A 15,986-nucleotide genomic window follows, 5' to 3' on the forward strand; every position below is an offset into this window, starting at 1 on the left:
ACAGGCTAGGGTAAGATAGGATAGGGTGACATAGGATCAGGTAGGTACAGTAGGGTACAGTAGGAAAGGGTAGGGTAGGCTCAGAATCAGATGGTGAGAAGTGCTCTACAAATATTTAAACAGGAGAAGTGTATACACAGCAAAGAAAAGGGGACTGCTCTTTTCCTAGGCCAGAAAAGGTCTTTTGGATAAAGTAATATTTGAGCAGAGACTTAAATGAAGCGAAGCCAGGAGCTGACTTGCCTCGGTTCAAGGCTTGTTAGGACGGCTGAATGGAGTGAGGGGGAAATTGCGCAGGAGATGGCGATGGCCTCAGTGAGGCAGCAGGTGATCAGACCTTGCAGGGACTTGCAGGAAAATTTACCTAATTTCCCCTTTACCCTGAGGGTGATGGGAAGGCACCTGAGGGTTTTCAGCAGGGCAATGATAGGAACTGACTTATTTTGTAAAAGAATCACTCTGACTCAGAGTGAAATATAGAATAGAGGGTTGGGTGGAATTTGGGAGTCCAGTTCAACAGGTTTTTGTATCATCCCAAAAACTAAGTGGTGGTGGCTTATAAAAGGATGTCAGGAGATGACTTGTGAGAAGAGATTTTTAAAGTTGTAAACTACAAATTTTATAGTACAGGGTGGGGCAAATGTAGGTTTACAGTTGTTCGTATGGAAAATAATACAAAAATTAATAAATAATAATACAATAATGAACTCATGTTTTGAGTACTCCCAACTGTAAACCTATGTTTGCCTCACCCTGTATATTGGAGGTAGGATGTGAGAAAAATAAAGGATGACTCTACTTTTTACAAAATGAAGTAGAAAGTTTTATGCTTAGATGAGAAATTGTATGTAGGTAAAAGAAGTTGATGAAGGGCAAGAGGATATCTAGTCTTTTGTTCATGGTTATGATTACTAGGTGAGATATGTTTTTCACCATATGGTATTGATCATTTATATTTCTCATTTTTGTAAATTGTCTGTTCATATACTTTGCCCACTTTTCTACTGCATAGGTTCTTTTTATAACCAATTTGTAAGATTTCTATAAATTAGGCATTAACACCTTTCTGGGACATAGTTATATTTTTTCTTGTTTTCCATTTGCTTTTCACTTGGATTGTGGTATTTTTCCCCATAGAAATGGTCTTAAAATATTTATTTAGTTAGATGTTTTAATTTTTGCTACGAGTCTTGACTGAAAGGGCTTCCTTGACCTATACATATGTACTTTTATTTTCTTCCAATTGTTTTAAATTTTAATATTTGTATTTATATTTAATCATTTGGAGAATTAACTTTTTTAATGTGTGGATTAGGGCTCTAAATTTGTTTTCCCCAAGTGATTAACTGGTTTCCAAAACACCTTTTATCAAATTGAATATCTTTTCTATATTGATTTTAAACTCCCCCTTTATTATATACTAAATTTTTATTTGTAGTTTTGTTTGTCAAAGAGTTAAAGGGGAAAAAAAGTCCAGTATGATTGAGCCTAAAAAGAAATGAGCTCTCACAGATTGCTGGATGGAATAAAATTAATGCAAACTTTCTAAAGAGTAATTGGTAGTAATATATTTAATTCAGAAATCCTACTTCCAAGAATCTTTTTCAATGATCAGCTGGATTTGGGAAAATAGAAATATGATGATATATATCACAGTATTATTAACAATGGGGGGAAACTGAAAATACTTTAACTGTCAGCCATAGGTTGTTACTTGAATACTTCCTACATCCATAAAATGGAATTCTATTCAATTATTACAAATGATGATGTCAATCTACAGTGTCCCCCAAAAGTGTGTACACATTTTGAATAATTATTAATTCCAATTGGTTAAATCTGAAAAGAAATATCAATGAACTATCAGCTGAAAATGGTGTAAACATTTTGGGGGGACACCCTGTATATTGATCAACATGTAGCATGTCAATGACATGTTACTAAATGCTAAAGGTAGTTTTCCAAAAAAATATACCTACTATGATCCTACTTTAAAGATATATATATTACATTTATATACATTGAAAATAACCTAGACAAAAATTCTCCAAAATGTTACTAGTAGTTATATGATAATTATGGTAATGCTAATAGTGGAAATATAATAGTGCTAATGGGGATAAGGTTAGGGGTAATTGTTTTCTGCTTGCTTTTTTTCCTTATATTTTATTTACATAAACAAGAATAATTTAAATAATTTTAAATTCAAAAAACAAACAAACAAATACTGCATGTGGTTTCTGGAGCCAATTTCCAAGTGTCTGTGGACGAGTGGCTTTCCTCCAACACAACTCCAAGCAATTCTCAGACACCAGCATGGTGTTTAAGAATTCAACTAAATTCTGACACTATCTACCTGGAGATAACATCAGATTTCACAGGTAAAAGTCTCAGTCACATGAGACTGCCTTCTACTTCAGACGCCAGCCACAGCCTGTTTTTACCTGTGCTTCTTGACCAATCCTCTATAGATTGGAGGTTCTCCTGATCCCCTTCTTCTTGGGTTTGATTAATTTGCTAGAACAGCTCACACAACTCAAGAAAACCCATTAACTCACTAGATCACTGGTTTATTGTAAAAGGATATAACTCAGAAACAGCCAAATAGAAGAGATGCATAGGGCAAGGTATGTGGGAAGGGGCCCAAAGCTTCCTTGCCCTCTCCAGCTGCCAGTCTCCCAGCACCTCCCTGTGTTCAACAACCCAGTTGCTCTCCAAATCCAGTCCTCTTGGGATTTTATGACCCTTCATTAAGTAGACATGATTGATTAAATCATTGGCCATTGGTGATTGAGTCAACCTCCAGCCTCTCTTCCAAGTTGTGTGGGTGGGAGCAGGGTGAGACTGAAAGTCACCACCCTTTAATTACTTGGTTGATTCTCCTAGCAACCAGCTCCCATCCTTAGGTGCTTTTAAAAAATTACCTCAGTAACATAACAAAAGATCTTGATGACTTTCAACACAGGAAATTCCAAGGTTTGGGGAGCTGTGAGCCAGGATTTCTGGACAAAGGCCAAATATATATATGATAAATATATTTTGGTTATCTGAAAGTCCAAATATATATTTTCTATAAATCATGATATTGTGCATATATCATGATTGAAATATCAAGATTTATAGCAATGCAAAAAGCCTTAGACCCAATGCTATGTTTATATTGTAAGAGCTAATTTGGGCCACATTTCTTTTCTACTGACGCAGTGAAGCCTCATGTCTAGAATCTCCATAGCACATCCAAGTAGGTGCTTAATGGGAGCCCATAGACTTTTAGTTGAACTCCAGAAAGACCTAGTGCTGTCATGCTTGCCCTCAGGAAAACCTGGCAGTGTGGGTATTGTCCCACACTGGGTACCTGAGCTTGAAAGGCTGTTCTTAATCCCTTACAAAATGCTCTCTCGGTGTTTTGAGTGCTCCTGTTACAGCCTCTTTCTTGTTCTAGGAGGAGAGTTTGAGAGTTTGACTTCAAGTTCTTTTATTATTATTATTATTTATTTTTTAAATTTATCTTAATTGTTGAAAGTATTACAGATGTCCCCCTTTATCCCCCCATTGACCCCCTTCACTCCACTCCTGCTCCCTCCTCCTCCTTCACAGCTCTATTTTCTGTGTCCATGACTTATGCATATATGCATATAAGTTCTTGAATATTAAAAACAATAAGAATTTTGCTCTTTTGAATAGACAGTCATTTATTTTCCAAAGAATTTTGTGAGCTATATTGGCTGCTTTCATCGTCTTCCTTTTCACATATTAGGAAAATAAGGTTCAGAGAATTTACATGATATTTTCCAAGGCTGCAGCATGAACACTCAAACTCAGCTGTTTTTCTTTCAAACCTGAGGCTCTATTTTATTTCATCACATAGACTTTCACAACTGTCTTCAAAAGCCATAGCCTTTAAATAACTAGCAAGAGAAAACTCAAATGCTTTGATTATAAAATATGATTGATAAGAAATTATAAATAATTACTTCACAAAATATTTTCCAACTTTTATTTTGCAATAAGAAACAGCGCAAAAGAAGAGAAAGGAAAAGGATTCTTTAAAATTCCCCAGACTATTTTCTGAAAGCTACTTCTTGCCCAAGAAGAATTTTTTTTCAATTACTTGGCAAGTAAAACTAGAATAAAAACACTGTGAAATCTATTGATTTATGTGTATTACAGATGGTGTACTAGGAAGAAAATACTAAATTATAGAAAAGTATATATGATACAGTGCTGCAAAGTGTGCCACTCATTTAATTTTTCTGGTATTCTTCAAGTATAATGAAAATTATCACTATATTTTTTAAGTGATAATAGAGCTTGTATCACAAAAGCTAAAAGAAAGGTGGAAATAGTCCAAAATATCTGTAAATCAAAGGTTTACAGCTAAATCTGATAAAAGAGTATAATTCGGTATAAATTTTTTCTAGTTTTGAATGAGCCTCCTAGTGCATTAACATTCAACCATACAGCAGTGTCATGCTCCATGAGCATCATTGTCAAAGTGTCCAATCAATTTGCTTGTATCATGAATCATGCCCTATCCCTACTGGTTTTCTGCACATCAACATTCAACTAATGGACTCAAAGTCCATGTTATGTATATTAATCTAAAATTTCTCTATATACGACTTCTGCAGAGATAACTGACCAAGAGAGCATAGTGGTCATATTACTCCATGTTTGAAACCCAACAGTTACACTCTCTGAGTCAATGTCAATGGAGATTTTTCTAGCAGGTAGCATAACTTTTCATTACTAACTGGATCTGGCAGGTGCTCTTGCAAATAGTCACATTTCTTTTTTCCTGATTGATTCTTAAATTAGTTGTCAATGCAAGGTCAATAGGGATTCCCCTCAGGCCTTCCAGCAATGAGGACTGGTCAGGAGCCTGTTGAAATGCTAATCTATTTAACACTATTTCATTTGTCTTCATGTTTACAAAAGTTCATGTCACACAGACCCATGGGTCTGCATACTGTTTTTTAATGAGTTATAAACATTTGTTCTCATTAAAATAATGTTTTAGAAAATTTGAAAAAAAAAGAGGGAAAAAAATCACAGTCATCACAGTAACACAACCATTATCTGTGTTTATTATCTTCCAGTATTTTTATTAATGAATCTTTAAAAATTATTTTATATTTTAAAAGTATGTCAATCTTCCCCTCCCCTTTGCCTTTAGGTGTTCACAATTGCAGGAATCATAGTCCTTCGTTCATGACAACATTCTCATTAGTGGTTCAAGCATGTACTTATTTTTAATACTATAAAATTCCTCACAAATTCATCATCTCCCATGAAGCTATGAACTTGAAAATAACCTACATCAAATACTATGTTCCCCATTCCTTCCTCTGTCTTTCTCCACAGAAGGTAGCAATCACTTAAAATTTTATTTTTATAATTCCTTTACTTTATACATGTAATATATATTATATTACATGTTAGATATGTTAGCGGCATAGTTAACTAATTATTAATAAAAGGAAGGAAGCAATGGAAGTAAGATATTGGTGAGCCTAATGGGCTGGGGAGCATGAGCCTGTTTGCTTCACCAGGAAGCTGCAGCTTTTCACACCCTAGGAGTTCCTAACATTGTCTCTTCAAGTAGATTAACACCCCTCCCAAAGGACTGGGCTTTAATATGAAGCAGAAACTCTGGACACCGGCCTTTGCCTTGGCTTTTCTGAAGACATGATTGGACTTTTTCCATGGTGGGAGGAACAGAGATGGAACATTGGAAATCCAGGGTTCTTTTTCCACCCTAATAAATCAGCTTGCCACACCACAGTCTCCTGTAAGGATCCTTGAACTGCTTTTCTCGTGATCCCGTGGAAGAGCCTAATTTCCACTGACAACAGATATATATTTATTGTACATGCATACACATATAATTATAAATTATATTTATAAATTATAATTATAAATTATACTTATATGTGATCATAAATGATATATATTTTATTTCTGATTCTGTAAAACATTTAGTATGCTGCATGTAATCTTTTGGGAATCTACGTTTTTCATTTAATAATTATCACTGAGACATTCATAACATTGTCTATCACTCTATGTCATTTATTATGACTCTGCACAATAAGCCACTGTCAACATACCACACTTTTTTCATCTATTCTCACTTGGATGGGCATTTGGGTTGCTTTTGTTACAGTCTTCGTTACTATCAGTTTTAGTAGTTTCAAGATATTCCATCAATTTCCTTGATCTGTTCTCTAATATTTTATTTAGTTGTATCTAATACTTTGCTCTATTGATCAAAGTTGAAGTCAGCACCTTTATACTAATGGATTTTCCTACATTATATATTATAACTTAGATAACTGAAAATGGAATTATTAGGTTAAAAGATATGAACAAAATAGATATTTCCAATTTGCATTCTAAAGTATATAACTCCATCAGCAATTGTACAATTACTAGGCTGCCATAAGCACTGCCTTATCCATTTTTTGTTGTTAATTTAAGAGATAGTTATGTTTTGCTTTTAGGCCTCACTGACTCCAATCAATCAATTTTGTGATATAGAACTTCAGATCTGGAGCCTTATCTTCTGATCTGGTAATTTTTCATTTGGTGGACATAAAGGTAAGACATTAAGAGTGAAATAATGGCTCATAACCTGGTTTGAAAGTATAGTTGGAAATTCTGAATGGAATATATTGTCAGTAAGCATTGTATATGCCTACAAGAGTAATTTTTAACTTGCAAATTAATGACGCTGAAGCTCAAAGAAAATGAGTAACTTTCCTAAAATTATATAGTTAATTTTCCATCACACTATACTGGTTTCCAACTGATCTAATACAAAATAGACCATCAAAACTTTTTATTTTATTTTTATTTTAAATGATCTTTTCTAAATTCCTGTAGGATTTACAATACTGGTCTTACAGCATAGTACTTGATCATGCCTGTATTGTTGTTTTTCATGAGAAATGGTTTTTTATTGCTGATTCTTCTTTCTTGAATTTATCCCTCACAATGTGTTGCCTGGTGCTAGGCCTAGAGTAGTTTTTTTTTGGTTTGTTTTTAATATATCTTTATTAATTTCAAAGAGAGGAAAGGAAAAGGAGAGAGAGAGATAGAAACATGAATGATGAGAGAGTCATTGATCGGCTGCCTCCTGCAGGCCCCCCATTGGGGATGGAGCCCGCAACCCGGGCATGCGCCCTGACCGGGAATCGAACCCTGACCCCTTGGATCCTAGATCGACACTCAACCGCTGAGCCACGCCCGGCTGGGCTAGAGTAGTTTATTAATACAGGCTTGCTGAGCTGACTGTCAGAAGTTAAAGTCTTTCCACAATGGAGATACTTCCTTACCATTCTTCTAAATCAAATCAAAGTATTATTAATTCTACAGTTTTGGTATCTCACTCTCAATGCACCCTTTTTCATATTCCCTGTATTCAATAATAATAACTAACTACAGTTTGCATCACATTGTGGCTTAACATGCATTGCTGTGCACACATAATTTATAAAAAATTTTTCATGACCTAGGAACAATGACATTACTTGGTCGATGGAAACAGTAATAGGAACTTTTTTTTCAGGCTCACACAGGGTGAGAACACTTGCCAGGTACTCACAGCACATACCTGCTCTTTAGTCAGTTATCACAACCACAGAAAATTGTTGTTCAGCCTGATTCAGCCCCAACAAAGCAAACACATATTTAATACTTGGTCTTGATGACAAAAGTCAGCTGTTTTACCCATCATAACTGCAAGTTCCCACGCTTTGCCTCCATGCCTGAAGTCGTTTGAATTGACTGATGATTTCTCTGCTCAGTTCATTTTGCCCACTCTTATAAACATCGCAGCCCTGTGCAAAAATAGACCCCCCGGATGGGTCATTCATTGTGTGTCCAAATACTGGACAAGTTTGTAAAACAAATTCACATTTTCACTTTTGTCATAGTCTTTTTGACCTCAGCCTGGAACAGTTAGCTTTCTCTGGGTTTTGTTAAATAGGAATATGCCCATATATATTGTATTCTTTTTTTCCTCCTTGTAATAGAGCAATTTCTTTGGCTATAGAAAGATGAATTTCACGATTCATCAGATAAAAGATTTTCAGCTTCTCTTCCTCAGTAACTGAACTACAACACACAACATTTAGTTAGTAAAAGCCTTTGCTATATTAAATGCATCCTTTCTTTGTAGCCCTGACAGGCTATGCCTTTCCAGGAGCATGGGTTGATTTTTTTGTGCACAAAAAGTGGATGGTGAGACCTTTAACACACTCTTCTCAATGGTGAGCATACTCTGCACTGGTACATATAATGCATTTTCTCAAGGACTTTTCTGTGTTTTACAAACAAGGACTGAGCGTATTTAGTAGATGTGGAATATGACTTACAGAAAGCTGAAATAACCGATCTAAGGTCAAACAGGCAGTTCCTGGCCAATTTTGTTCAGAACCTTGACCTTCTCTGTATTTTGATTTAACATTAGGTAGAATCTTTTTAATTTTCATCCAGATAGGAAAGCTTTTGTAGATATTTGAGATTGAATTGTTACCTTTTACTTATCTTGATATATAAACCCTTGACTGTCAGTGCTAAGCAAGAGAATTACAAGGGAAGAAATTCATTTGGAACGAAACACCATCCAAAAACAGCACAGAAAATGCAGACCACTTTAAGCTGGCAAATTCTGGTAGCTGTGAACTTTTTAATGGATTATGTAAGTTAAAACATTAATTTTGAAATTACTTATTTGGATCATAAAATGTATGTTTCTATTGAAATTATGTGTATCTGCTGGTTATGCTCTTAGGAAAGAATGACCAAAAATCCTATTTAGTGCATAATGGACTTAAACAATGATAATAATAGAACCACTTCATCTACATCTCACATTGTTTCTATTCAAGTAAACATCTCAAGCTACAGACTTTCACAGTCCTTGGATGTGATGGGGGAGAATATGGCTGAGCTGCATGGTCACACTGGGAGAAGAGTGTGACCAACACCAGGCAGAACTAAAATCTACATTGACTATCTGATTGTTTTAAGTCAAATATAGTATTCGATTATAGGATCTGTCTGCATGGAGTTAGCATTAACTTTACTGAGCAGTTAAATGAAGATGCATACTATATATATATACACAAAGGATTAGAGGTAGCTATTATAATAATTATTGATAATAATTTACTGCTATATTCCATGGCCTTGATATACATAAATATATTGGTATATTGTGTCATGAATAATTCTGATGTTTTTCCTCAGCTTATGTTAACTTTGCAGGCATGGATTTAGAAAATATTTTGTACACCTCTAAGATAAACCAGACAGTTATTTGTGGGATTTTACTGCATTGTTCTATCTGTAATATTCTTCAGTAGATAGATGTTTGTCTACCAATTAAGATCAAGATTTTTGAGAATTAAAAAAAAGAAAGATGTAACTTGTTGCTTAGCAGTTGGTAAGAATAATTACATTATACAGAAACAGAAGAAATCGATAAATATGGAAAGTCATTGAAATCTGGAAATGTATTTTCCTTTAGAGTCAGATATTTGATGAGAAATTTTCAGTTTCCCTTTAAGTGGCTGAGAAGTCTTTTTGGTGTACACATGGACAGTGATACTTATGTTTAGGTGTCTGAGCCTCATATTTAAAAGAAAAAAAACAAGTTCCAATAATAGGTAAAGAAAGTCAAAGTCTCACTAACATCTGAAATGTAATCATAGACTTTGAGCATGACAATCACCTTTATCGTACATGAGTAGGAAAGACATTTAATAGAGACAAAAGTCATTTTTCTCCTGAGTTGGTTGTTAGAAATTTGAACTCCTGTTGAATCTGACAGAAGCTATACTATTAAAGAGAGATTTGGAAGGAGAGAGTAGAATATAAGAGCATGAATCTAAATTATAAAATGGGGCTCAGTTATAAAATGAAGTATTTAAGCATGACAAATTTAAGAGCAAGGATTCTTAACTGAAAGATGAAAATAAGTTAGATGTGAATTTTCAGTTCAGTGTGACAACCAAAGTATGTGATTTTGGTACTGGACCTGCAGATAGAAGAAAATTAAAATAATATTTATAAAGAACCTAACATAAGTCTGGTGCTATTAGGTCTTTACAGGTTTATTAGTTCATTTTAATTCTCAGATATCAATATTAATATTGACAATATGACAGACATGAAAACTGAAGTTATAAGCACTCAAGAAAAATTGTCTAAGATAATGCACTTAGTCCTTCTAATTGCACAACAGCACTCCAAATCTGTGGTATGCACAGGACAATCCTGAGTTGCTCATACATTCTTTTAGGTATCTTACTACTTGAAATATTTAAAGTTTGTCATTTGCAAAGATGAAAGTGTCATCTACTAGGCTTTTTAGTCAAAACAAGTAGCATGTTTTGCCATCTGACTTTGGGCAAGTTGTTCCTACTTGTGGATAAAAAGTACATTACGCCTCAGTCTCCTCATCTATAAAATGGCACAGTAGTAGAATTTTCCCGTGGGATTGTTATGAGAGTGAAATGACCTAAGGTATGGTAGGTGCCTTGTAAAGGGATTTAAAAATAGGAAATGCTTAATAAATTATTATCATTACTATTTTTATTTTCTTTCAGTTATTTCATTGGTTTAAATAATCCTTTTTTAGATTGTAAAAAAGAAAAGAAAAGAAAAGAAAAGAAAAGAAAAGAAAAGAAAAGAAAAGAAAAGAAAAAAGAAAAGAAGAGAGAGAAACAGAGAGATGCTTCGATAAGACACTCATGCTACTTGCTCTCATAAATGTTAAGCCTTTCAAGAGGAAAGTTAGGACTATTAGTCAAAGTGCCAAAGTGTTGTCGTTGAGAGTGATTTATAGAGTGAGCCCCATCATTCTATTTCAGATCCTCACTAGCCCAGATAATCAAGATTTTGGAAAGATTTCAAGTAAAATTAAATAACAAATTATGAAGTATTGTGTGAACATTCTGCATATATTGAGGAGTGAAAAGATGATCGAGTAATAATATCATATTTACCTGACACTGTTAAACAGACCTTAAAACATTTTAAATTATTTTGAATTATTTTTTATTTTAACTTCCTTAATGCCTAAGCTGGATACACATGGCAATGTTACTCTCTCAGGCAAACAGTAACTTTTAACTTTTTTGAGAAAGCACTTTGAAAACCTGAAAGTAATGTATGATCATAAGAAAGTGCCAAAAAAGGAAGCAATAGATTTCCCTATACTGTAAAATTTGAACACTATACACATGTAGACAGATGACAGTAAATATGTGACCCTGATTCCTGAAGTCTGATTGGAAAGTAAAAGGCTTCAAGTAAGATTATCTGTGTGTTTTTAGAATATCCTTACAAGGAAGGATATCTTAGGATACCTGAGAAAAATGAGATGGCAGTTTCTCATGAATAAATCCTGATCCGTCTGCTCATAGACCAGACATACCACGGGATAACACAGCTGTCTTTCAGTCTTTGGTTTTGCTCTTGTTTCAACTATTTGTTTCCAATCATGTACATAAAAAAAGGGAAGATAAGAGAGTTGAAGAGACTGGTCAGCTATCCACAAGGATTTTCTTAATGTTTCCTTTAAATGCAGCAAAATTTGTGATATATCTTAACTTTTAAAAAATTAAAGTCATTTTCTTTTGACCTTCATTCAACAAAAAACTGTTAGTCTCTTGTTATGAGGATAATGTAATGGGAGCAATGGCTTAGAAGTGGAAGGGGTTTTAAATTTTAAAAATGAGTTCCCTTTCTGCTTTTGTGGAATGAGTAAAAATGAGAAGCGTGAATGTGAAATGGGTATTTAAATTTGATAAGGTACACCTTTAGACAATCTATGTTATTAAAAAGAACATTTGGAAGTATTAGAGTTGTAGTTCTTAGGTATGGTTACAAAGCCACTTTTTTTTTGTAATTAATGATTTAAACATTTCTGGAACACAATCTTAGCAATTGCAAAGAACCTAAGTGATGAAATTTATAGTGAGTAGCTAGATATTTTTAGTAATCATTTTCATGAACAGGATAATCAACATTAAGAAATACAAAAAGCAGCAAAATGTAGCAGTTCTGCCTTAGAAGCAAACAGCTTTGCTTCTATCAGAGCTGTTATCCCAAGCCCTGCCCTGAACCACCTCCAGAGAGCTACTCACTTGCTTGACACATGAGATTAAAAAGGCTGCATAATTCAAAAGGTTCATGTAGGGAACATGCAGAATTTGTAGATTGTTTTAACATCTTCCTTCTGGAATGTTTTCATTGATTACTAAAGATAAGCCCTCTGCCTCGTTTCATGGAAGAAATATTCATGTGCTCGTTACAGCCCATGAGGGGTGTAGGCTTGTATTGCAGTGGTAAGATGTGCTGCGTACTTCAGGACCACCGGGCAAATTCCATTTCACCTTTCTCTGCCCACAGTACTGTTAGTAGTAGTAGTAGCATTGTCCCCATTTTAAAGTGAAATATCAAGCTTAAACTTAGAGAAGTCAAGAAATGTTTACAGTGCAGAAGAGCCAGAATTGGTTTCCAAACCCAGTTTTGCTGACTCTAGAGTCTGCACACAATGGAAAACTGCCTCTGTTTAATACAGCTAACATTGGTAAACTTAGAAATCAACTTGCAAAGCTATTATGCGTGGGTGCATTTAATGCTGTTATAAAATACAACTTCAGTGTGGATGACACATAGTAGGAATTCATGAAATACTAGTTCCCCCACTATTTCCCCTCATAGTTGGTAAAACACATTTCTTATTTTAAAAAGAGCAACAGAAGACTGCCCATGGAGTCTGTTTAAAGAATGAACTTCAATTTTTTGTAAAAATATTTAGAGTACTGGGCATCATTTTATAGAAATGCACTCTTTCTGTTGATGCTTATGGAACTTCTCTCTACAACAACAGCACAGACTATACACACATAATGGTAATTTTAGAGTGGAAACATATCAATCATAATTTGCTCATATAATTTTGGAAGACATAGTGTGCTATACAGTGTCTCCAAGGAATGTGTTTGTTCTGCAAGAAAATATAATGCAGCTCTACAATAAATAGTACTGAGTATATCGCCACTGTGCTTTACCTTGCCCTCAAACTCCTTGCAGAGTTGAACTTCAACATGTATAAATCTGACAGCTCTGAACCATTCAGAATCTTGACCTTATTTCAAAAGTTTCCTCTCCTACACAACTAAAAGCAGGCTCTTGTTTTCTTAGTACAACTTACTCTCAGCTTCCATCCCCAAATTTTAGCTTTGAGTCATGTCAGGTCAGGTTATTAATTTTTTCCTCTTATTACCCTATTCAAACACTGGAAAGTATATAAATCGTAACCTATACCCCTCTCAGAGTACATGTTGTGAGGCTAACTTATAATGAGATCTTTTTGGCTTCTCCAGTAAAACTGAATCTTGGAAAACATCCAAGACATGTCTGTCTTGTATCAAATTCTGCCTAAAGGAGGTGGTGATACAAATGTAGGCAACAATAAATACCTCTCCAGCTCCGGCAAAACCGTAGCTTTAATTAAATATTCATTTGTGGCCTGTGATACTTTGCGGTTTTTAAAGAGGTTTTAACTATCTCATTCTTTACAGCAGCCCCATGTCACAAGTAGAATGGATATTACACTCAATCTTACCCACGAAGAGACGAAGACCCAGCGTGACACACCTAGAAAGAATAAAGGATGGTTTCAAGTTGAGCATTTCTGACTCTAATTCCAGAGCTCTTCTTACCACACTATTAAGTCTAAGTATAAAAAGCTGAAGTGAGGTCACTCATAAATTTTGGGGTAAAATATAAGGACAATAATTGGGAGGGAGGAGCAAATATACAAAGAAATCTTGGAGTCATTCTTGGTTTGGCCACACAGTTTCTTCCTGCAACTTCCAAATAAAGTTCCATTCTGCTGAGAGCACATTCGGAAAGAATATTTTTTTCAGAATATCAAAAACTTAAAAATTATGAGTAATAAAGGGAAAATTGCCCAACCAGCTATTAAACTATATTATAAAATTAACAATTATTTTTTTAATAAGAGATGGTGCTGGTACAAAATGAAACTGTTCAAAAACAGATCTAAATATATTAAAGAACTTAATATGTTCCCAAGGAAATAAAGGTGGAAGAGTTAATTACTCAAATATTAATGTCAGAAAAATTTTCTCTTCTTTTTATACATTGTACAACAGAGAATGAAATATATTTAAAATGGGCTAAAGAATTAGATGCATAGAAAATATATAGGTAGGTGTTGAACAAATTGAGGTCCTGAACATATTGTATGTTGCACACAACTCAGGGACTGTACTCACGAGGACTACAGTGTGAATGCCACATCCTCTTGGGTGAGCAGTGTTAGCACTTCGTAACTAATTTTTGGTTGGGGAAGGATTTTTTAAATGAAAAAGTAATATACAAATCACAAAAAAAGATTGATAGATTTGACAATATAAACACATTTTAATATTATACATTAAACATCATAAAATTAAAAGACAAACAAGAACAGGTAAAAAACATTTGCAACAAAATGATAATCTTCTAGGGTTTATGTGTGATATACGTACACGTATGTAAGGACATCAGATTCAACCTTACAACACCCAAACCCCAACACCACCACTCATAGCTTGTATAAGTTAAGGTCATGCTAAAAGGTATAACAGAAAGACCAAACAATGGAAACTGGCTCAACTATAATATAAACAGGGATTCTTAAACTTTTTGTACCAGGGTCTCATTAGCAGTCTGGTGACTGAATAATGCTTTCAAATAGATAAGATAAAATGTCAAAGATTTTAAAAGAAACCAATTATATTCAAATGCAACCATAGAAAGAGAGCAGGCTGACAGTTCTGGGGGGCAGGTGGCTGGGGGTTAGAGGGATTAAGCAAAAAAGAAAAAAAGAGAACTCACAGACGTGGACAACAGTGTGGTGATTGTGAGGGGTGGGTGGAGGTGGAAGACGGCATGGGGGGGATAAATGGTGATGGAAAAAATAAAATAATAAAATAAAATAATAAAGAAAAAAAGTACCTCTCTAAATGTAAAAAAAAATTTAAATAACTTAATGATGTAATAATAAAGGCGCTTCTTTATTATTAAAACATTAAATAACAGCCCTAGCCGGTTTGCCTCAGTGGAGCGTCAGCCAGAGGCTGAATGACTGCAGGTTAGAGTCAGGTCCAGGGCACGTACCTCGGTTGCAGGCTTGATCCCCACCCGTCAGGGCAGCAACCAATCGATGTGTCTCTCTCACATCAATGTTTCCCTCTCTCTCCCCCCTCCTTCCTCCCTCCCTTCCAGTCTCTCTAAAAATCAATGGAAAAAATATCCTCAGGTGAGAATTAATAAAAAAACAACATTAAGTAACAAAATATAGCAGCAGGTTTAATTACTACCATAATTTCAAAGGATTGATGAGTTATGAACTAAATTTCAGATATTACTACAATTTTAGTTTGATACAAAAAAAACCCCAAATACACCTGTCACAGGTATTGCTAGTTTGCTGCCTACATTCCTAATAGAAGAAAATGCTAAATTGGAGTAAAGACATTAGTGAAAATAATAATTTTTCCCATTTCAAGTTCACAGGCTCCTAAATTCTGTCTACGGACAACTTAGAGATCCATGGGCCTTGACTGAAGAATTGAACTGCTGTAATAAAAGTTTATTTCTTGCTTATGTAATGTCCCTGCATGGGAAGGCAGAGGAGGGGCTTCAGGAGCCAGCCGAGGAAGGCCTCAGGGCCGGGTCCAGGGAACAGCTGATGGAGACGTGGCACATTAAACACGTGGCTTCTAAAGTTTCCATCATCGTTCCTATCTCAGTAGCCAAAACAGGAGATGGGCATGGAGAACTACATTCGAGAGAAATGTATGGGCCAGGCCAAGGCATGGTGCAGCAGAATGTGAGTAGACATTATAAAATGAGAATTGTAAAAATAAGCTGTGTAAAAAAAGATTTTGAAGAGA

The sequence above is a fragment of the Miniopterus schreibersii genome (assembly GCF_964146895.1).
Source record: "Miniopterus schreibersii genome assembly, chromosome: 3".
Lineage (NCBI taxonomy): Eukaryota > Metazoa > Chordata > Mammalia > Chiroptera > Miniopteridae > Miniopterus > Miniopterus schreibersii.